Source organism: Panulirus ornatus, chromosome 37 (assembly GCF_036320965.1).
Source record: "Panulirus ornatus isolate Po-2019 chromosome 37, ASM3632096v1, whole genome shotgun sequence".
NCBI classification, from domain to species: Eukaryota; Metazoa; Arthropoda; class Malacostraca; order Decapoda; family Palinuridae; genus Panulirus; species Panulirus ornatus.
Window position 1 is genome coordinate 7,234,326 of NC_092260.1, and position 22,193 is coordinate 7,256,518.

Here is a 22,193-nt window from a genome sequence, read left to right on the forward strand (position 1 = left end):
GCCCAACCCACCCCCATACACATGTATATACATACGCCCACACACGCAAATATACACACCTACAGAGCTTTCCATGGTTTACCCCAGATGCTTCACATGCCCTGACTCAATCCACTGACAGCACGTCAACCCCGGTATACCACATCGCTCCAATTCACTCTATTCCTTGCCCTCCTTTCACCCTCCTGCATGTTCAGGCCCCGATCACACAAAATCTTTTTCACTCCATCTTTCCACCTTCAATTTGGTCTCCCTCTTCTCCTCGTTCCCTCCACCACCGACACATATATTCTCTTGGTCAATCTTTCCTCACTCATTCTCTCCATGTGCCCGAACCATTTCAAAACACCCTCTTCTGCTCTCTCAACCACGCTCTTTTTATTTCCACACATCTCTCTTACCCTTACGTTACTTACTCGATCAAACCACCTCACACCACACATTGTCCTCAAACATCTCATTTCCAGCACATCCATCCTCCTGCGCACAACTCTATCCATAGCCCACGCCTCGCAACCATACAACATTGTTGGAACCACTATTCCTTCAAACATACCCATTTTTGCTTTCCGAGATAATGTTCTCGACTTCCACACATTCTTCAAGGCTCCCAGAATTTTCGCCCCCTCCCCCACCCTATGATCCACTTCCGCTTCCATTGTTCCATCCGCTGCCAGATCCACTCCCAGATACCTAAAGCACTTCACTTCCTCCAGTTTTTCTCCATTCAAACTCACCTCCCAATTGACTTGACCCTCAACCCTACTGTACCCAATAACCTTGCTCTTATTCACATTTACTCTTAACTTTCTTCTTTCACACACTTTACCAAACTCAGTCACCAGCTTCTGCAGTTTCTCACATGAATCAACCACCAGCGCTGTATCATCAGCGAACAACAACTGACTCACTTCCCAAGCTCTCTCATCCCCAACAGACTTCATACTTGCCCCTCTTTCCAAAACTCTTGCATTCACCTCCCTAACAACCCCATCCATAAACAAATTAAACAACCATGGAGACATCACACACCCCTGCCGCAAACCTACATTCACTGAGAACCAATCACTTTCCTCTCTTCCTACACGTACACATGCCTTACATCCTCGATAAAAACTTTTCACTGCTTCTAACAACTTGCCTCCCACACCATATATTCTTAATACCTTCCACAGAGCATCTCTATCAACTCTATCATATGCCTTCTCCAGATCCATAAATGCTACATACAAATCCATTTGCTTTTCTAAGTATTTCTCACCTGATCCACACATCCTCTACCACTTCTGAAACCACACTGCTCTTCCCCAATCTGATGCTCTGTACATGCCTTCACCCTCTCAATCAATATCCTCCCATATAATTTACCAGGAATACTCAACAAATTTATACCTCTGTAATTTGAGCACTCACTCTTATCCCCTTTGCCTTTGTACAATGGCACTATGCACGCATTCCGCCAATCCTCAGGCACCTCACCATGAGTCATACATACATTAAATAACCTTACCAACCAGTCAACAATACAGTCACCCCCTTTTTTAATAAATTCCACTGCAATACCATCCAAACCTGCTGCCTTGCCGGCTTTCATCTTCCGCAAAGCTTTTACTACCTCTTCTCTGTTTACCAAATCATTTTCCCTAACCCTCTCACTTTGCACACCACCTCGACCAAAACGCCCTATATCTGCCACTCTATCATCAAACACATTCAACAAACCTTCAAAATACTCACTCCATCTCCTTCTCACATCACCACTACTTGTTATCACCTCCCCATTTGCGCCCTTCACTGAAGTTCCCATTTGCTCCCTTGTCTTACGCACTTTATTTACCTCCTTCCAGAACATCTTTTTATTCTCCCTAAAATTTAATGATACTCTCTCACCCCAACTCTCATTTGCCCTTTTTTTCACCTCTTGCACCTTTCTCTTGACCTCCTGTCTCTTTCTTTTATACATCTCCTACTCAATTTCATTTTTTCCCTGCAAAAAAAAAGGACTGGTGATTAGAAATGCCTGATTTAAAAAGAGGGCATATATAGGTATACATGCAGTTGATTAGACATTATTGGATTATGTCCTAATTGATAGGTGTAATAAAGGGAGCTGCATGAATATGCTTAGAGGGGCAGCTGGTGGGATGCCTGATAACTTGGTGGATGTCTGATAATTTCTTACTGGAGGAAAGGGTGTAGAGACTTTAGGAAAGTGGTAATAGTATGAATGGGCAGAGGTTGATGCAAGTGAGTGCACCTGGAAAAGAGGCTTGTATGAGGGAATACCAGGACAGACTGGATGAAGAAAGGCAGAGGGTGAGAATGAATAAAATTTTGGGAATGGGTGAAGGAGAAAAGGCATTAAGGGAAGCAGTGGTTATATATGCAGAAGTGTGTGACATACAGAGAGTGGGATTTCGGTGTATGACAGAAGAGAGTGAGTGATGGGATGAGGAAATTAAGTTGTCAGAGAAAAAGAGAGATGTTAGTGATAGGGAAATAAGCAAGAGGGTACCTGAGGAGGACAGTTAGTGATAGGGAAATAAGCAAGAGGAAGTGGTAGGAGGTCAGTTGGAAGGTGCAAGGGATTAAAAAGAGGGCAAATGACAGTTGGAGTGAGAAAGTATCAACTTACTTCAAAGAGAATAAGAAAATGTTTTGTGAGGAGATGAAGAGTGTTAGGAGAACAGGAGAACAAAAGGGAGCAGATGGGGAAGTGCTTACAGAAGAATTGATATGTTAAATGACTGGGTGGCAGATGTGGCTTGTGGAGGTTTGGGGAGTGTCATGCCAAGTGGTTTGGTGAAATGAAAAGAGCCCTGCATAAGATGAAGCATAGCAACTGAAGTGGATGAGATTGCTGTTGAATTTCTTAAGAAAGGTGGGTGGCACTATTGCCTAATGTTTAGTTATGATTTTTAATGTATGTATGGCTCAAGGTTAGGTGCCTCAACATTGACAGTATTCCTGTATAATGCCATTGTAGAAAGGCAAGGTTGACAAAAATGAATGTTCAAATTACAATGGGAGAGTGGTGACTGAAAGGGTGATGACAAGCACAGAGCATCAGACTGGGCTGGAGAATGTAGCTTTAGGAGTGATAGCTTTATGATGTTTTGAAAAATATATTTGAGAAATACTTAAGAGAAACAGAAGGATTTGTATATGATATTTTTGGATCCGAAGAAAGCATTTGAAGGAGTAGATAGAGATGCTTTGTGTTTTTTGAATATATTTTGTTATAGGAAAGCTACTAGAAGCAGTAAGGACTTTTATCAAAAGATTAAGGCATATGTGCAAAAAGGGAGAGAGGAGGGTGATTAGTTTCATGTGAGATGGGTCTGCAGCAGGATTGTGTGATGTCATCAAGGCTGTTTAACACCCTTACACACCAACTTACTAATAACATTATTCACTCGCATGCATTTTGTTCCTTGTAACATACTGCATGGAAGGGTCACGCCGTACTTTATTCTTCAATTAAAAATTTCAGCAACTAATACATTTTTTGTACGAAACCAACTACAGCCAATGTAAAATTGGTTGCTCCTTCACATATAACCATTAAAAAGCAAAAAAGCAAAAAAAGAAAGTAATTTTGGTGAAGTGCATTTTAGTGTTCAACAGTTTTCAGCACAATCAACTCATGTTTTTGCTAACAAAAAATGATGTAAGCAAATAAGTGTTATATAACAGAAAAAAGATAAATAGATAATTTCTTCCTAACCCTTCTTAAGTTATTTATGTGGTACTCATCAAGTTCTACCTCTGAATATGTTCAACTTTTGATATGTGATTGTATTTTAGACTTTTATATCAGGCTTGACTTGCTGTGAAGGTAACAGCAAAAAAAGTCTCCACTTACCCCTTGCCTTACGTACCTCCCTCACACACATTATTCCATGAATTCTTCCATTTTTCTCCCTTCAGTATTCTTCCATTCTATTTCCTTAAGTCACAGGTGGTTTTCCTCTAATAACAACACCTTTAAATGTACTATCATTTACTCTCCTTGTAAACTCTAAATCTTGCATTCTTTCCATGTGCCCAAACCAACTCGAAGTTTGTTTTACCTTTGCATTCCCTGCCATACCACATCTCACATACACCCCCACATTTCTTTCTTCACATGCTCCTCTCAAATTGTTAATTTCCGTGGCCTGGAATCTTGACCTCTGTGACTCATACCATGTCTATGTTTGGGTTGCATAGGTCAGACTTGGGAGGAGCATGCTGTACCTTAATCATCTCTTCACTTTCTTACTTACACCAACACCCTTCATTATTCTATTAAGGGACCCTATAATGCTCTGTCTTGCTTCTCTCCTTCCATATCACCAAATTTACCCTAGGCAACTCCTAGATACTTAAATTCTCTCACCTCTTCCATTCTATCTCCCCCATATCTAAAACACAGCTTAGGACACTCTTCTTTCACTCTATATGGCTTTGCAAAATCTATACTTTCACTCTGTTTCCATTCAAACACCATTATTTTACTTTTACCTTTACTTGTCTATGTTTACACTCATCATAAAACACACTTACATCCTTCTGAAACTCCTTTTCTCTCTCACCAAACAACACAGTATCATCCACAGATAGACTTGCACTATCCACCATACCTGACTGCCATACTCCATATCAGCACCCCCTTTTCCTTAGTTTTGCTTTCATCTCATTATCACTCCCTCCATATATATGTATATAGTGATGGGTAATTTGAATGCAAAGGTGAGTAATGTGGCAGTTGAGGGAATAATTGGTATACATGGGGTGTTCAGTGTTGTAAATGGAAATGGTGAAGAGCTTGTAGATTTATGTGCTGAAAAAGGACTGATGATTGGGAATACCTGGTTTAAAAAGCGAGATATACATAATTATATGTATGTAAGTAGGAGAGATGGCCAGAGAGCATTATTGGATTACGTGATAATTGACAGGCACGCGAAAGAGAGACTTTTGGATGTTAATGTGCTGAGAGGTGCAACTGGAGGGATGTCTGATCATTATCTTGTGGAGGCAAAGGTAAAGATTTGTATGGGTTTTCAGAAAAGAATAGAGAATGTTGGGGTGAAGAGGGTGGTGAGAGTAAGTGAGCTTGGGAAGGAGACTTGTGTGAGGAAGTACCAGGAGAGAGTGAGTACAGAATGGAAAAAGGTGAGAACAAAGGAGGTAAGGGGAGTGGGGGAGGAATGGGATGTATTTAGGGAAGCAGTGATGGCTTGCGCAAAAGATGCTTGTGGCATGAGAAGCGTGGGAGTTGGGTTGATTAGAAAGGGTAGTGAGTGGTGGGATGAAGAAGTAAGATTATTAGTGAAAGAGAAGAGAGAGGCATCTAGACGATTTTTGCAGGGAAAAAATGCAAATGAGTGGGAGATGTATAAAAGAAAGAGGCAGAGGTCAAGAGAAAGGTGCAAGAGGTGAAAAAGAGGGCAAATGAGAGTTGGGGTGAGAGAGTATCATTAAATTTTAGGGAGAATAAAAAGATGTTCTGGAAGGAGGTAAATAAAGTGCGTAAGACAAAGGAGCAAATGGGAACTTCAGTGAAAGGGGCTAATGGGGAGGTGATAACAAGTAGTGGTGATGTGAGAAGGAGATGGAGTGAGTATTTTGAAGGTTTGTTGAATGTGTTTGATGATAGAGTGGCAGATATAGGGTGTTTTGGTCGAGGTGGTGTGCAAAGTGAGAGGGGTAGGGAGAATGATTTGGTAAACAGAGAAGAGGTAGTAAAAGCTTTGCGGAAGATGAAAGCCGGCAAGGCAGCAGGTTTGGATGGTATTGCAGTGGAATTTATTAAAAAAGTGGGTGACTGTCTTGTTGACTGGTTGGTAAGGTTATTTAATGTATGTATGACTCATGGTGAGGTGCCTGAGGATTGGCGGAATGCTTGCATAGTGCCTTTGTACAAAGGCAAATAGGATAAGAGTGAGTGCTCAAATTACAGAGGTATAAGTTTATTGAGTATTCTTGGTAAATTATATGGGAGGGTATTGATTGAGAGGGGGAAAGCATGTACAGAGCATCAGATTGGGGAAGAGCAGTATGGTTTCAGAAGTGGTAGAGGATGTGTGGATCAGGTGTTTGCTTTGAAGAATGTATGTGAGAAATACTTAGAAAAGCAAATGGATTTGTATGTAGCATTTATGGATCTGGAGAAGGCATATGATAGAGTTGATAGAGAAGCTCTGTGGAAGGTACTTAGAATATATGGTGTGGGAGGCAAGTTGTTAGAAGCAGTGAAAAGTTTTTATCGAGGATGTAAGGCATGTGTACGTGTAGGGAGAGAGGAAAGTGATTGGTTCTCAGTGAATGTAGGTTTGCGGCAGGGGTGTGTGATGTCTCCATGGTTGTTTAAATTGTTTATGGATGGGGTTGTTAGGGAGGTGAATGCAAGATTTTTGGAAAGAGGGGTAAGTATGCAGTCTGTTGGGGATGAGAGAGCTTGGGAAGTGAGTCAGTTGTTGTTCGCTGATGATACAGCGCTGGTGGCTGATTCATGTGAGAAACTGCAGAAGCTGGTGACTGAGTTTGGCAAAGTGTGTGAAAGAAGAAAGTTAAGAGTAAATGTGAATAAGAGCAAGGTTATTAGGTACAGTAGGGTTGAGTGTCAAGTCAGTTGGGAGGTAAATTTGAATGGAGAAAAGCTGGAGGAAGTAAAGTGTTTTAGATATTTGGGAGTGGATCTGGCAGCGGATGGAACCATGGAAGCGGAAGTGGATCATAGGGTGGGGGAGGGGGCGAAAATCTGGGAGCCTTGAAGAATGTGTGGAAGTCGAGAACATTATCTCGGAAAGCAAAAATGGGTATGTTTGAAGGAATATTGGTCCAACAATGTTGTATGGTTGCGAGGCATGGGCTATGGATAGAGTTGTGCGCAGGAGGGTGGATGTGCTGGAAATGAAATGTTTGAGGACAATATGTGGTGTGTGGTGGTTTGATCGAGTACGTAATGTAAGGGTAAGAGAGATGTGTGGAAATAAAAAGAGTGTGGTTGAGAGAGCAGAAGAGGGTGTTTTGAAGTGGTTTGGGCACATGGAGAGAATGAGTGAGGAAAGATTGACCAAGAGGATATATGTTTCGGAGCTGGAGGGAACGAGGAGAAGTGGGAGACCAAATTGGAGGTGGAAAGATGGAGTGAAAAAGATTTTGAGTGATCAGGGCCTGAACATGCAGGAGGGTGAAAGGCGGGCAAGGAATAGAGTGAATTGGATCGATGTGGTATACCGGGGTCGACGTGCTGTCAATGGATTGAATCAGGGCATGTGAAGTGTCTGGGGTAAACCATGGAAAGTTGTGCGGGGCCTGGATGTGGAAAGGGAGCTGTGCTTTCGGTGCATTATTACATGACAGCTAGAGCCTGAGTGTGAACGAATGTGGCCTTTGTTGTCTTTTCCTAGCGCTACCTCGCACACATGAGGGGGGAGGGGGATGTTATTCCATGTGTGGCAGGGTGGCGATGGGAATGAATAAAGGCAGACAGTATGAATTATGTACATGTGTATATATGAATATGTCTGTGTGTGTTTATATATGTGTACATTGAGATGAATAGGTATGTATATTTGCGTGTGTGGACGTGTATGTATATACATGTGTATGGGGGTGGGTTGGGCTATTTTTTTCATCTGTTTCCTTGCGCTACCTCGCAGACACGGGAGACAGCGACAAAGCAATATATATATATATATATATATATATATATATATATATATATATATATATATATATATATATATATATATATATAAGAGCAAGGTTATTAGGTACAGTAGGGTTGAGGGTCAAGTCAATTGGGAGGTGAGTTTGAATGGAGAAAAACTGGAGGAAAGTGAAGTGTTTTAGATATCTGGGAGTGGATCTGGCAGCGGATGGAACCATGGAAGTGGAAGTGGATCATAGGGTGGGGGAGGGGGCGAAAATTCTGGGAGCCTTGAAGAATGTGTGGAAGTCGAGAACATTATCTCGGAAAGCAAAGATGGTTATGTTTGAAGGAATAGTGGTTCCAACAATGTTGTATGATTGCGAGGCGTGGGCTATGGATAGAGTTGTGCGCAGGAGGATGGATGTGCTGGAAATGAGATGTTTGAGGACAATGTGTGGTGTGAGGTGGTTTGATCGAGTAAGTAACGTAAGGGTAAGAGAGATGTGTGGAAATAAAAAGAGCGTGGTTGAGAGAGCAGAAGAGGGTGTTTTGAAATGGTTTGGGCACATGGAGAGAATGAGTGAGGAAAGATTGACCAAGAGGATATATGTGTCAGAGGTGGAGGGAACGAGGAGAAGTGGGAGACCAAATTGGAGGTGGAAAGATGGAGTGAAAAAGATTTTGAGTGATCGGGGCCTGAACATGCAGGAGGGTGAAAGGAAGGCAAGGAATAGAGTGAATTGGATCGATGTGGTATACCGGGGTTGACGTGCTGTCAGTGGATTGAATCAAGGCTTGTGAAGCGTCTGGGGTAAACCATGGAAAGCTGTGTAGGTATGTATATTTGTGTGTGGGGACATATGTATATACATGTGTATGGGGGTGGGTTGGGCCATTTCTTTCGTCTGTTTCCTTGCGCTACCTCGCAAACGCGGGAGGCAGCGGCAAAAAAAAAAAAAGAATATATATATATATATATATATATTATCCCTGGGGATAGGGATTAAGAATACTTCCCACGTATTCCCTGCGTGTCGTAGAGGGCAACTAAAAGGGGAGGGAGCGGGGGGCTGGAAATCCTCCCCTCTCTTTTTTTTTTTTTTTAATTTTCCAAAAGAAGGAACAGAGTGGGGCCAGGTGAGGATATTCCACAAAGGCCCAGTCCTCTGTTCTTAACGCTACCTCGCTAACGTGGGAAATGGCAAATAGTTTAAAAGAAAGAATATATATATATATATATATATATATATATATATATATATATATATATATATATATATATATATATATATATATTATTTTTATTTTTATTATACTTTGTCGCTGTCTCCCGCGTTTGTGAGGTAGCGCAAGGAAACAGACGAAAGAAATGGCCCAACCCCCCCCCATACACATGTATATACATACGTCCACACACGCAAATGTACATACCTACACAGTTTTCCATGGTTTACCCTAGACGCTTCACATGCCCTGCTTCAATCCACTGACAGCCCGTCAACCCCGGTATACCACATTGCTCCAATTCACTCTATTCCTTGCCCTCCTTTCACCCTCCTGCATGTTCAGGCCCCGATCACACAAAATCTTTTTCACTCCATCTTTCCACCTCCAATTTGGTCTCCCTCTTCTTGTTCCCTCCACCTCCGACACATATATCCTCTTGGTCAATCTTTCCTCACTCATCCTCTCCATGTGCCCAAACCACTTCAAAACACCCTCTTCTGCTCTCTCAACCACGCTCTTTTTATTTCCACACATCTCTCTTACCCTTACGTTACTCACTCGATCAAACCACCTCACACCACACATTGTCCTCAAACATCTCATTTCCAGCACATCCATCCTCCTGCGCACAACTCTATCCATAGCCCACGCCTCGCAACCATACAACATTGTTGGAACCACTATTCCTTCAAACATACCCATTTTTGCTTTCCGAGATAATGTTCTCGACTTCCACACATTCTTCAAGGCCCCCAGGATTTTGGCCCCCTCCCCCACCCTATGATCCACTTCCGCTTCCATGGTTCCATCCGCTGCCAGATCCACTCCCAGGTATCTAAAACACTTCACTTCCTCCAGTTTTTCTCCATTCAAACTCACCTCCCAATTGACTTGACCCTCAACCCTACTGTACCTAATAACCTTGCTCTTATTCACATTTACTCTCAGCTTTCTTCTTTCACACACTTTACCAAACTCAGTCACCAACTTCTGCAGTTTCTCACCCAAATCAGCCACCAGTGTTGTATCATCAGCGAACAAGAACTGACACTTCCTAAGCCCTCTCATCCACAACAGACTGCATACTTGCCCCTCTCTCCAAAACTCTTGCATTCACGTCCCTAACAACCCCATCCATAACAAATTAAACAACCGTGGAGACATCACACACCCTTGTTGCAAACCGACATTTAATGGGAACCAATCACTTTCCTCTATTACTACTCATGCACATGCCTTACATCCTCAATAAAAACTTTTCACTGCCTCTAGCAATATACCTCCCACACCATATACTCATAATACCTTTCACAGAGCATCTCTATCAACTCTTATCATATGCCTTCTCCAGATCCATAAATGCTACATACAAATCCATTTGTTTTTCTAAATATTTCTCACATACATTCTTCAAAGCAAACACCTGATCCACACATCCTCTGCCACTTCTGAAACCACACTGCTCTTCCCCATTCTGATGCTCTGAACATGCCTTTACCCTCTCAATCAATACCCTTCCATGTAATTTCCCAGGAATACTTAACAAACTTATACCTTTGTAATTTGAACACTCACCTTTATTCCCTTTGCATGCATTCTGCCAATTCTCAGGCACTTCATCATGAACCATACATCCATTGAATATCCTCACCAACCAGTCAACAACAGAGCCACCCCCTCTTTAATGAATTCCACAGCAGTACCATTCAAACCTGCTACCTTGACGGCTTTAATCTTCCACAAAGCTTTTACTACCTCTTCTCTGTTCACCAAATCGTTTTCCCTAACCCTTTCACTTCGCACACCTCCTCGACCAAAACACTCTATATCTGCCACTCTATCATCAAACACATTCAACAAACCTTCAAAATACTCACTTCATCTCCCTCTCACCTCACCACAGTTTGTTATTACCTCCCCATTTGCCCCCTTCACCAATGCTCCCATTTGTTCTCTTGTCTTACGCACTTTATTTACCTCCTTCCAAAATATCTTTTTATTCTCCCTAAAATTTAATGATACTCTCTCACCCCAACTCTCATTTGCCCTCTTTTTCACCTCTTGCACCTTTCTCTTGACCTCTTGCCTCTTTCTTTTATACATCCCCCAGTCATTTGCATCATTTCCCTGCAAAAATCATCCAAATGCCTCTCTCTTCTCTTTCACTAGCAATCTTACTTCTTCATCTCACCACTCACTACCTTTTCTAATCTGCCCACCTTCCACCTTTCTCATGCCACATGCATCTTTTGCGCTAGCCATCACTGCTTCCCTAAATACATCCCATTCCTCCCCAACTCCCCTTATGTCATTTGCTCTCACCATTTTCCATTCTGCACTCAATCTCTCCTGATACTTCCTCACACAAGTCTCCTTTTGAAGCTCACTTACTCTCACCACTCTGTTCACCCTAATATTCTCTCTTCTTTTCTGAAAACCTCTACATATCTTCACCTTTGCCTTCACAAGATAATGATCAAACATTCCTCCAGTTGGCATTTTTAGCACATTAACATCCAAAAGTCTCTCACTTGTGTGAAGATTGGCGGAATGCATGCATAGTGCCATTGAACAAAAGCAAAGGCGATAAAGATGAGTGTTCAAACTAGAGAGGTATAAGTTTGTTGAGTATTCCTGGGAAATTATATGGTAGGGTATTGATAGAGAGGGTCAAGGCATGTACAGAGCATCAAATTGAGGAAGAGCAGTGTGGCTTCAGAAGTGGTAGAGGATATGTGGATCGGATGTTTGCTTTGGAAAATGTATGTGAGAAATACTTAGAAAAACAGATGGTTTTGTATGTAGCATTTATGGATCTGGAGAAGGCATATGATAGAGTTGGTAGAGATACTCTGTTGAAGATATTAAGAGTATTTGGTGTGGAAGGTAAGTTGCTAGAAGCATTGAAAAGTTTTATCAAGGTTGTAAGGCATTTAAAGCACAAGTAGGAAGAGAGGAAAGTAATTGGTTCCTAGTGAATATCGGTTTGTAGCAGGGGTGCATGATGTCTCCATAGTTGTTTAATTTGTTTATGGATGGGGTTGTTGGGAGGTGAATGCAAGAGTTTTGGATGAGAGAGCTTGGGAAGTGAGTCAGTCGTTGTTTGCTGATGATGCAGCGCTAGTGGCTGATTTGGGTGAGAAACTGCAGAAGTTGGTAACTGAGTTTAGTAAAGTGTGTGAAAGAAGAAAGCTGCAAGTAAATGTGAATAAGAGCAAGGCTATTAGGTTCAGTAGGGTTGAGGGACAAGTTTGAATTGGAAGGTAAGTTTGAATGGAGAAAAACTGATGAAGTGAAGTGTTATAGATATCTGGGAGTGGATTTGGCAGTGGATGGAAGCGGAAGTGAGTCATAGGGTGGGGGGGGGGGGGTGGCGAAGGTTCTGAGAGCGTTGAAGAATGTGTGGAAGGCGAAAATGTTATCTCGGATAGGCAAAAATGGCATTCTTTGAAGTAATAGTGGTTCCAACAATGTTTTATGGTTGCGAGGCGTGGGCTATAGATAGAGTTGTGCGGAGGAGGGTGGATGTGCTGGAAATGAGATGTTTGAGGACAGTATGTGGTGTGAGGTGGTTTGATCGAGTAAGTAATGAAAGGGTAAGAGAGATGTCTGTTAATAAAAAGAGTGTGATTGAGAGAGAAGAAGGTGTTTTGAAATGGTTTGGTCACATGGAGAGAATGAGTGAGGAAAGATTGACAAAGAGGATATAAGTGTCAGAGGTAGAGGGAACGATTAGAAGTGGGAGACCTAATTGGATATGGAAAGATGGAGTGAAAAAGATTTTGAGTGATCGGGGCCTGAACATGCAGGAGGGTGAAAGGCATACAAGGAATAGAGTGAATTGAAATGATGTAGTATACCGGGGTCGATGTGCTGTCAATGGATTGAACCAGGGCATGTGAAGCGTCTGGGGTAAACCATAGAAAGTTGTGTGGGGCCTGGATGTGGAAAGGGAGCTGTGGTTTCGGTGCATTATACATGACAGCTAGAGACTGAGTGTGAATGAATGTGGCCTTTGTTGTCTTTTCCAAGCGCTGCCTTGTGCACATGCGGGGGAAGGGAGTTATTACTTCATGTGTGGCTGGGTGTCGATGGGAATGAAAGAAGGAAGATAATAGGAATTATGTACATGTGTATATATGTATATGTCTGTGTGTATATATATGTATACGTTAAGATGTATAGGTATGTATATATGCGTGTGTGGACGTGTATGTATATACATATGTATGTGGGTAGGTTGAGCCATTCTTTCGTCTGTTTGCTTGCGCTGCCTCGCTAACGCGGGAGACAGTGAGAAAGTATAATACATGAAATAAAATATGTATATATATATATATATATATATATATATATATATATATATATATATATATATATATATATATATATATATATATATTTTTTTTTTTTTTTCTTTTTTTTTTTTTGCTTTGTCGCTGTCTCCCGCATTTGCGAGGTAGCGCAAGGAAACAGACGAAAGAAATGGCCCAACCCACCCCCATACACATGTATATACATACGTCCACACACGCAAATATACATACCTACACAGATTTCCATGGTTTACCCCAGACGCTTCACATGCCCTGATTCAATCCACTGACAGCACGTCAACCCCGGTATACCACATCGATCCAATTCACTCTATTCCTTGCCCTCCTTTCACCCTCCTGCATGTTCAGGCCCCGATCACACAAAATCTTTTTCACTCCATCTTTCCACCTCCAATTTGGTCTCCCACTTCTCCTCGTTCCCTCCACCTCCGACACATATATCCTCTTGGTCAATCTTTCCTCACTCATTCTCTCCATGTGCCCAAACCATTTCAAAACACCCTCTCTGCTCTCTCAACCACGCTCTTTTTATTTCCACACATCTCTCTTACCCTTACGTTACTTACTCGATCAAACCACCTCACACCACACATTGTCCTCAAACATTTCATTTTCAGCACATCCATCCTCCTTCGCACAACTCTATCCATAGCCCACGCCTCGCAACCATACAACATTGTTGGAACCACTATTCCTTCAAACATACCCATTTTTACTTTCCGAGATAATGTTCTCGACTTCCACACATTCTTCAAGGCTCCCAGAATTTTCGCCTCCTCCCCCACCCTATGATCCACTTCCGCTTCCATGGTTCCATCCGCTGCCAGATCCACTCCCAGATATCTAAAACACTTTACTTCCTCCAGTTTTTCTCCATTCAAACTTACCTCCCAATTGACTTGACCCTCAACCCTACTGTACCTAATAACCTTGCTCTTATTCACATTTACTCTTAACTATCTTCTTTCACACACTTTACCAAACTCAGTTACCAGCTTCTGCAGTTTCTCACATGAATCAGCCACCAGCGCTGTATCATCAGCGAACAACAACTGACTCACTTCCCAAGCTCTCTCATCCCCAACAGACTTCATACTTGCCCCTCTTTCCAAAACTCTTGCATTCACCTCCCTAACAACCCCATCCATAAACAAATTAAACAACCATGGAGACATCACACACCCCTGCCGCAAACCTACATTCACTGAGAACCAATCACTTTCCTCTCTTCCTACACGTACACATGCCTTACATCCTCGATAAAATTTTTCACTGCTTCTAACAACTTGCCTCCCACACCATATATTCTTAATACCTTCCACAGAGCATCTCTATCAACTCTATCATATGTCTTCTCCAGATCCATAGATGCTACATACAGATACATTTGCTTTTCTAAGTATTTCTCACATACATTCTTCAAAGCAAACACCTGATCCACACATCCTCTACCACTTCTGAAACCACACAGCTCTTCCCCAATCTGATGCTCTGTACATGCCTTCACCCTCTCAATCAATACCCTCCCATATAATTTACCAGGAATACTGAACAAACTTATACCTCTGTAATTTGAGCACTCACTCTTATCCCCTTTGCCTTTGTACAATGGCACTATGCACGCATTCCGCCAATCCTCAGGCACCTCACCATGAGTCATACATACATTAAATAACCTTACCAACCAGTCAATAATACAGTCACCCCCTTTTTTAATAAATTCCACTGCAATACCATCCAATATATATATATATATATATATATATATATATATATATATATATATATATATATATATATATATATATATATATATATATATATATATATATATATAATACAAGGCCTTCCTTGTATTAACTTTCTAAAATGGGACACAGAAGAAGGAGTCACGCGGGGAGTGCTCATCCTCCTCGAAGGCTCAGAGTGGGGTGCCTAAATGTGTGTGGATGTAACCAAGATGTGAAAAAAGGAGAGATAGGTAGTATGTTTGAGGAAAGGAACCTGGATGTTTTGGCTCTGAGTGAAACGAAGCTCAAGGGTAAAGGGGAAGAGTGGTTTGGGAATGTCTGGGGAGTAAAGTCAGGGGTTAGTGAGAGGACAAGAGCAAGGGAAGGAGTAGCAATACTCCTGAAACAGGAGTTGTGGGAGTATGTGATAGAGTGTAAGAAAGTAAATTCTCGATTAATATGGGTAAAACTGAAAGTTGATGGAGAGAGGTGGGTGATTATTGGTGCATATGCACCTGGGCATGAGAAGAAAGATCAAGAGAGGCAAGTGTTTTGGGAGCAGCTGAATGAGTGTGTTAGTGGTTTTGATGCACGAGACCGGGTTATAGTGATGGGTGATTTGAATGCAAAGGTGAGTAATGTGGCAGTTGAGGGAATAATTGGTATACATGGGGTGTTCAGTGTTGTAAATGGAAATGGTGAAGAGCTTGTAGATTTATGTGCTGAAAAAGGACTGATGATTGGGGATACCTGGTTTAAAAAGCGAGATATACATAAGTATACTTATGTAAGTAGGAGAGATGGCCAGAGAGCGTTATTGGATTACGTGTTAATTGACAGGCGTGCGAAAGAGAGACTTTTGGATATTAATGAGGTGCAACTGGAGGGATGTCTGATCATTATCTTGTGGAGGCTAAGGTGAAGATTTGTATGGGTTTTCAGAAAAGAAGAGTGAATGTTGGGGTGAAGAGGGTGGTGAGAGTAAGTGAGCTTGAGAAGGAGACCTGTGTGAGGAAGTACCAGGAGAGACTGAGTACAGAATGGAAAAAGGTGAGAACAATGGAAGCAAGGGGAGTGGGGGAGGAATGGGATGTATTTAGGGAATCAGTGATGGATTGCGCAAAAGATGCTTGTGGCATGAGAAGAGTGGGAGGTGGGTTGATTAGAAAGGGTAGTGAGTGGTGGGATGAAGAAGTAAGAGTATTAGTGAAAGAGAAGAGAGAGGCATTTGGACGATTTTTGCAGGGAAAAAAATGCAATTGAGTGGGAGATGTATAAAAGAAAGAGACAGGAGGTCAAGAGAAAGGTGCAAGAGGTGAAAAAAAAAGGGCAAATGAGAGTTGGGGTGAGAGAGTATCATTAAATTTTAGGGAGAGTAAAAAGATGTTCTGGAAGGAGGTAAATAAAGTGCGTAAGACAAGGGAGCAAATGGGAACTTCAGTGAAGGGCGCAAATGGGGAGGTGATAACAAGTAGTGGTGATGTGAGAAGGAGATGGAGTGAGTATTTTGAAGGTTTGTTGAATGTGTTTGATGATAGAGTGGCAGATATAGGGTGTTTTGGTCGAGGTGGTGTGCAAAGTGAAAGGGTTAGGGAAAATGATTTGGTAAACAGAGAAGAGGTAGTGAAAGCTTTGCGGAAGATGAAAGCCGGCAAGGCAGCAGGTTTGGATGGAATTGCAGTGGAATTTATTAAAAAAGGGGGTGACTGTATTGTTGACTGGTTGGTAAGGTTATTTAATGTATGTATGACTCATGGTGAGGTGCCTGAGGATTGGCGGAATGCGTGCATAGTGCCATTGTACAAAGGCAAAGGGGATAAGAGTGAGTGCTCAAATTACAGAGGTATAAGTTTGTTGAGTATTCCTGGTTAATTATATGGGAGGGTATTGATTGAGAGGGTGAAGGCATGTACAGAGCATCAGATTGGGGAAGAGCAGTGTGGTTTCAGAAGTGGTAGAGGATGTGTGGATCAGGTGTTTGCTTTGAAGAATGTATGTGAGAAATACTTAGAAAAGCAAATGGATTTGTATGTAGCATTTATGGATCTGGAGAAGGCATATGATAGAGTTGATAGAGATGCTCTGTGGAAGGTATTAAGAATATATGGTGTGGGAGGCAAGTTGTTAGAAGCAGTGAAAAGTTTTTATCGAGGATGTAAGGCATGTGTACGTGTAGGAAGAGAGGAAAGTGATTGGTTCTCAGTGAATGTAGGTTTGCGGCAGGGGTGTGTGATGTCTCCATGGTTGTTTAATTTGTTTATGGATGGGGTTGTTAGGGAGGTAAATGCAAGAGTTTTGGAAAGAGGGGCAAGTATGAAGTCTGTTGGGGATGAGAGAGCTTGGGAAGTGAGTCAGTTGTTGTTCGCTGATGATACAGCGCTGGTGGCTGATTCATGTGAGAAACTGCAGAAGCTGGTGACTGAGTTTGGTAAAGTGTGTGGAAGAAGAAAGTTAAGAGTAAATGTGAATAAGAGCAAGGTTACTAGGTACAGTAGGGTTGAGGGTCAAGTCAATTGGGAGGTGAGTTTGAATGGAGAAAAACTGGAGGAAGTGAAGTGTTTTAGATATCTGGGAGTGGATCTGGCAGCGGATGGAACCATGGAAGCGGAAGTGGATCATAGGGTGGGGGAGGGGGCGAAAATTCTGGGGGCCTTGAAGAATGTGTGGAAGTCGAGAACATTATCTCGGAAAGCAAAAATGGGTATGTTTGAAGGAATAGTGGTTCCAACAATGTTGTATGGTTGCGAGGCGTGGGCTATGGATAGAGTTGTGCGCAGGAGGATGGATGTGCTGGAAATGAGATGTTTGAGGACAATGTGTGGTGTGAGGTGGTTTGATCGAGTGAGTAACGTAAGGGTAAGAGAGATGTGTGGAAATAAAATGAGCGTGGTTGAGAGAGCAGAAGAGGGTGTTTTGAAGTGGTTTGGGCACATGGAGAGGATGAGTGAGGAAAGATTGACCAAGAGGATATATGTGTCGGAGGTGGAGGGAGCAAGAAGAAGAGGGAGACCAAATTGGAGGTGGAAAGATGGAGTGAAAAAGATTTTGTGTGATCGGGGCCTGAACATGCAGGAGGGTGAAAGGAGGGCAAGGAATAGAGTGAATTGGAGCGATGTGGTATACCGGGGTTGACGTGCTGTCAGTGGATTGAATCAAGGCATGTGAAGCGTCTGGGGTAAACCATGGAAAGCTGTGTAGGTATGTATATTTGCGTGTGTGGACGTGTGTATATACATGTGTATGGGGGTGGTTGGGCCATTTCTTTCGTCTGTTTCCTTGCGCTACCTCGCAAACGCGGGAGACAGCGACAAAAAAAAAAAAAAGAAAAAAAAAATATATATATATATATATATATATATATATATATATATATATATATATATATATATATATATATATATATATATATATATATTTTTTTTTTTTTTTCATTATACTTTGTCGCTGTGTCCCGCGTTTGCGAGGTAGCGCAAGGAAACAGACGAAAGAAATGGCCCAACCCCCCCCATACACATGTATATACAATTTGACACAATTGAAAATGTGAAGGAAAATAGTGAAATTGGAGAAAAATGTTGCTTAGACATTGAAGCTTATTGATACAGTGGTTAAATTGATGAGAACTGCTATTGACGTTTGTGTAAATAAATTATACATTTCCTTTTTTCCATAGCCAGAGGTTGAACCATTATGTGACATTCTTTTTTTTCATTCATTTCAAGCAAGAAGTTTCAGTTTTCTAAATTGTTTCTTACATTTCTCATATGTATATATATGTATGTGTGTGTGTGTGTATATGTGCGTATGTATGTGTATGTGTGTGTATGTGTATATGTATATATATATATGTATATTATCCCAGGGGATAGGGGTGAAAGAATACTTCCCACGTATTCCTCGCGTGTCGTAGAAAGCGACTAGAGGGGACGGGAGCGGGGGGCCAGAAATCCTCCCCTCCTTGTATTAACTTTCTAAAATGGGAAACAGAAGAAGGAGTCACGCGGGGAGTGCTCATCCTCCTCGAAGGCTCAGAGTGGGGTGCCTAAATGTGTGTGGATGTAACCAAGATGTGAAAAAAGGAGAGATAGGTAGTATGTTTGAGGAAAGGAACCTGGATGTTTTGGCTCTGAGTGAAACGAAGCTCAAGGGTAAAGGGGAAGAGTGGTTTGGGAATGTCTGGGGAGTAAAGTCAGGGGTTAGTGAGAGGACAAGAGCAAGGGAAGGAGTAGCAATACTCCTGAAACAGGAGTTGTGGGAGTATGTGATAGAGTGTAAGAAAGTAAATTCTCGATTAATATGGGTAAAACTGAAAGTTGATGGAGAGAGGTGGGTGATTATTGGTGCATATATATATATATATATATATATATATATATATATATATATATATATATATATATATATATATATATATATATATATATATATATATATATTGTTACGAACACGTGGGTGTGTGCCCACATGTTCTTGTATATATATGTGTGTGTCTTTGTGTATAGTGTAAGTGCTATTTCATGTTAGGGCGAGGGCCAAGGCCTTCCCTCCGCTATCGGCTGAGATTTCGCTTCCCTAACCAAACCATTAGGTCTGATGTCTTCTTCATACGTTCGAGAGGGAAACCAGATGGCCACGCCGGGCCATCAATCCAGTCCCCCCTTAACACTCGGACCTTCCATCCGAGGCACCAGGTCAAGTTGGGGTCAACCTACGGACCCCATACAGTGTCGTCGCTGTCAGGGCAAGAGAAGGTGGAGCCTCTAGGCAGATGTGGGACGAACTTAACTTCCTTTCAGCCAGTCAGCTGTCTTACGGATGACACCTTCTCCAATCACCGACGGACCTGTGACCCTCCAGCCAAGTAGGAGTGGCACTTGGAGCCACCCTCCTCCAATCACCACTGGGCCTTAGACCTATAACCAATCAAGGTTGGCATCATAGGGTAACAAGGCGGACGCAAGTCCCCTGTCTGTAATAAAAAACCTCTGACTCCCCGCTGAGCCTCGATTCCTTCAGCAGTCCCGAGCCCAACAAAGTAATGTAAGCTTTCCCTGTCTCGAACCTTGTAGCCACCGCTGCCCCAGTTTGTAAGATGTTTACTGTGTCACGTCAGGTTTAGCTAAGTGTAACGATGATGTTTACTGTGTCACGTCGGGTTTAGCTAAGTGTAACGATGATGTTTACTGTGTCACGTCAGGTGTTTAGCTAAGTGTAACGATGATGTTTACTGTGTCACGTCAGGTTTAGCTAAGTGTAACGATGTTTACTGTGTCACGTCAGGTTTAGCTAAGTGTAACGATGATGTTTACTGTGTCACGTCAGGTGTTTAGCTAAGTGTAACGATGATGTTTACTGTGTCACGTCAGGTTTAGCTAAGTGTAACGATGTTTACTGTGTCACGTCAGGTTTAGCTAAGTGTAACGATGATGTTTACTGTGTCACGTCGGGTTTAGCAAAGTTTAACGATGTTGTTTACTGTGTCACGTCAAGTCTAACTAAGTGTAATGTTATCGAACAAATTGTCATAGAGGAAAGAGATCTCCTGGCTTGAAATCTTATCTGGAGTGTTAACTCATGTTCAGTGTTAACTCATGTTCAATGTTAACTCATGTTCACTGTTACCCATGTTCAATGTTAACTCAGGTTCAATGTTAACTCATGTTCCATGTTAACTAATGTTCACTGTTCAATGTTAACTCATGTTCAGTGTTAACTTATGTTCAATGTTAACTCATGTTCAATGTTAACTCATGTTCAATGTTCAATGTTAAACTCATGTTCAGTGTTAACGTAAATGAAAGTAATTCTGATGTTGGTGTTTGTTTAATCCCATGACTTTAATCAAGATAGTGTTATCCTGCGATGTGTAACATAACAAATCTAGCGTCCTTGCGAAGACAAGGATCAGTATAGCATTAGTAACATATATATGTTACTGGCGACCTTGCTCGAATAAGTATTGAGTTCGTAACAATATATATATATATATATATATATATATATATATATATATATATATATATATATATATATATATATATATATATATATATGGGTATGTTTGAAGAAGGTAAGGGGAGTGGGGGAGGAATGGGATGTATTTAGGGAAGCAGTGATGGCTTGCGCAAAAGATGCTTGTGGCATGAGAAGCGTGGGAGGTGGGTTGATTAGAAAAGGTAGTGAGTGGTGGGATGAAGAAGTAAGATTATTAGTAAAAGAGAAGAGAGAGGCATTTGGACGATTATTGCAGGGAAAAAATGCAAATGAGTGGGAGAGGTATAAAAGAAAGAGGCAGGAGGTCAAGAGAAAGGTGCAAGAGGCGAAAAAGAGGGCAAATGAGAGTTGGGGTGAGAGAGTATCATTAGATTTCAGGGAGAATAAAAAGATGTTTTGGAAGGAGGTAAATAAAGTGCGTATGACAAGGGAGCAAATGGGAACTTCAGTGAAGGGGCCTAATGGGGAGGTGATAACAAGTAGTGGTGATGTGAGAAGGAGATGGAGTGAGTATTTTGAAGGTTTGTTGAATGTGTTTGATGATATAGTGGCAGATATAGGGTGTTTAGGTCGAGGTGGAGTGCAAAGTGAGAGGGTTAGGGAAAATGATTTGGTAAATAGACAAGAGGTAGTAAAAGCTTTACGGAAGATGAAAGCCGGCAAGGCAGCAGGTTTGGATGGCATTGCAGTGGAATTTATAAAAAAAAAGGGGGTGACTGTATTGTTGACTGGTTGGTAAGGTTACTTAATGTATGTATGAATCATGGTGAGGTGCCTGAGGATTGGCGGAATGCTTGCATAGTGCCATTGTACAAAGGCAAAGGGGATAAAAGTGAGTGCTCAAATTACAGAGGTATAAGTTTGTTGAGTATTCCTGGTAAATTATATGGGAGGGTATTGATTGAGAGGGTGAAGGCATGTACAGAGCATCAGATTGGGGAAGAGCAGTGTGGTTTCAGAAGTGGTAGAGGATGTGTGGATCAGGTGTTTGCTTTGAAGAATGTATGTGAGAAATACTTAGAAAAACAAATGGATTTGTATGTAGCATTTATGGATCTGGAGAAGGCATATGATAGAGTTGATAGAGATGCTCTGTGGAAGGTACTAAGAATATATGGTGTGGGAGGCAAATTGTTAGAAGCAGTGAAAAGTTTTTATCGAGGATGTAAGGCATGTGTACGAGTAGGAAGAGAGGAAAGTGATTGGTTCTCAGTAAATGTAGGTTTGCGGCAGGGGTGTGTTATGTCTCCATGGTTGTTT

General features: G+C 41.7%; 1 long non-coding RNA gene across 2 annotated transcripts in view; it reads left to right on the forward strand.

Moving 5' to 3' along the window:
* Nucleotides 1–20,744, forward strand: part of LOC139760476 (uncharacterized) — a 59,535-nt gene extending 38,791 nt beyond the window's left edge. For both annotated transcript variants that reach the window (XR_011715352.1, XR_011715351.1), the window contains exon 3: nucleotides 19,528–20,744. This is a non-coding gene — a long non-coding RNA (uncharacterized lncRNA). The remainder of the gene's footprint in view (nucleotides 1–19,527) is intronic.
* Nucleotides 20,745–22,193: the final 1,449 nt, after the last annotated feature.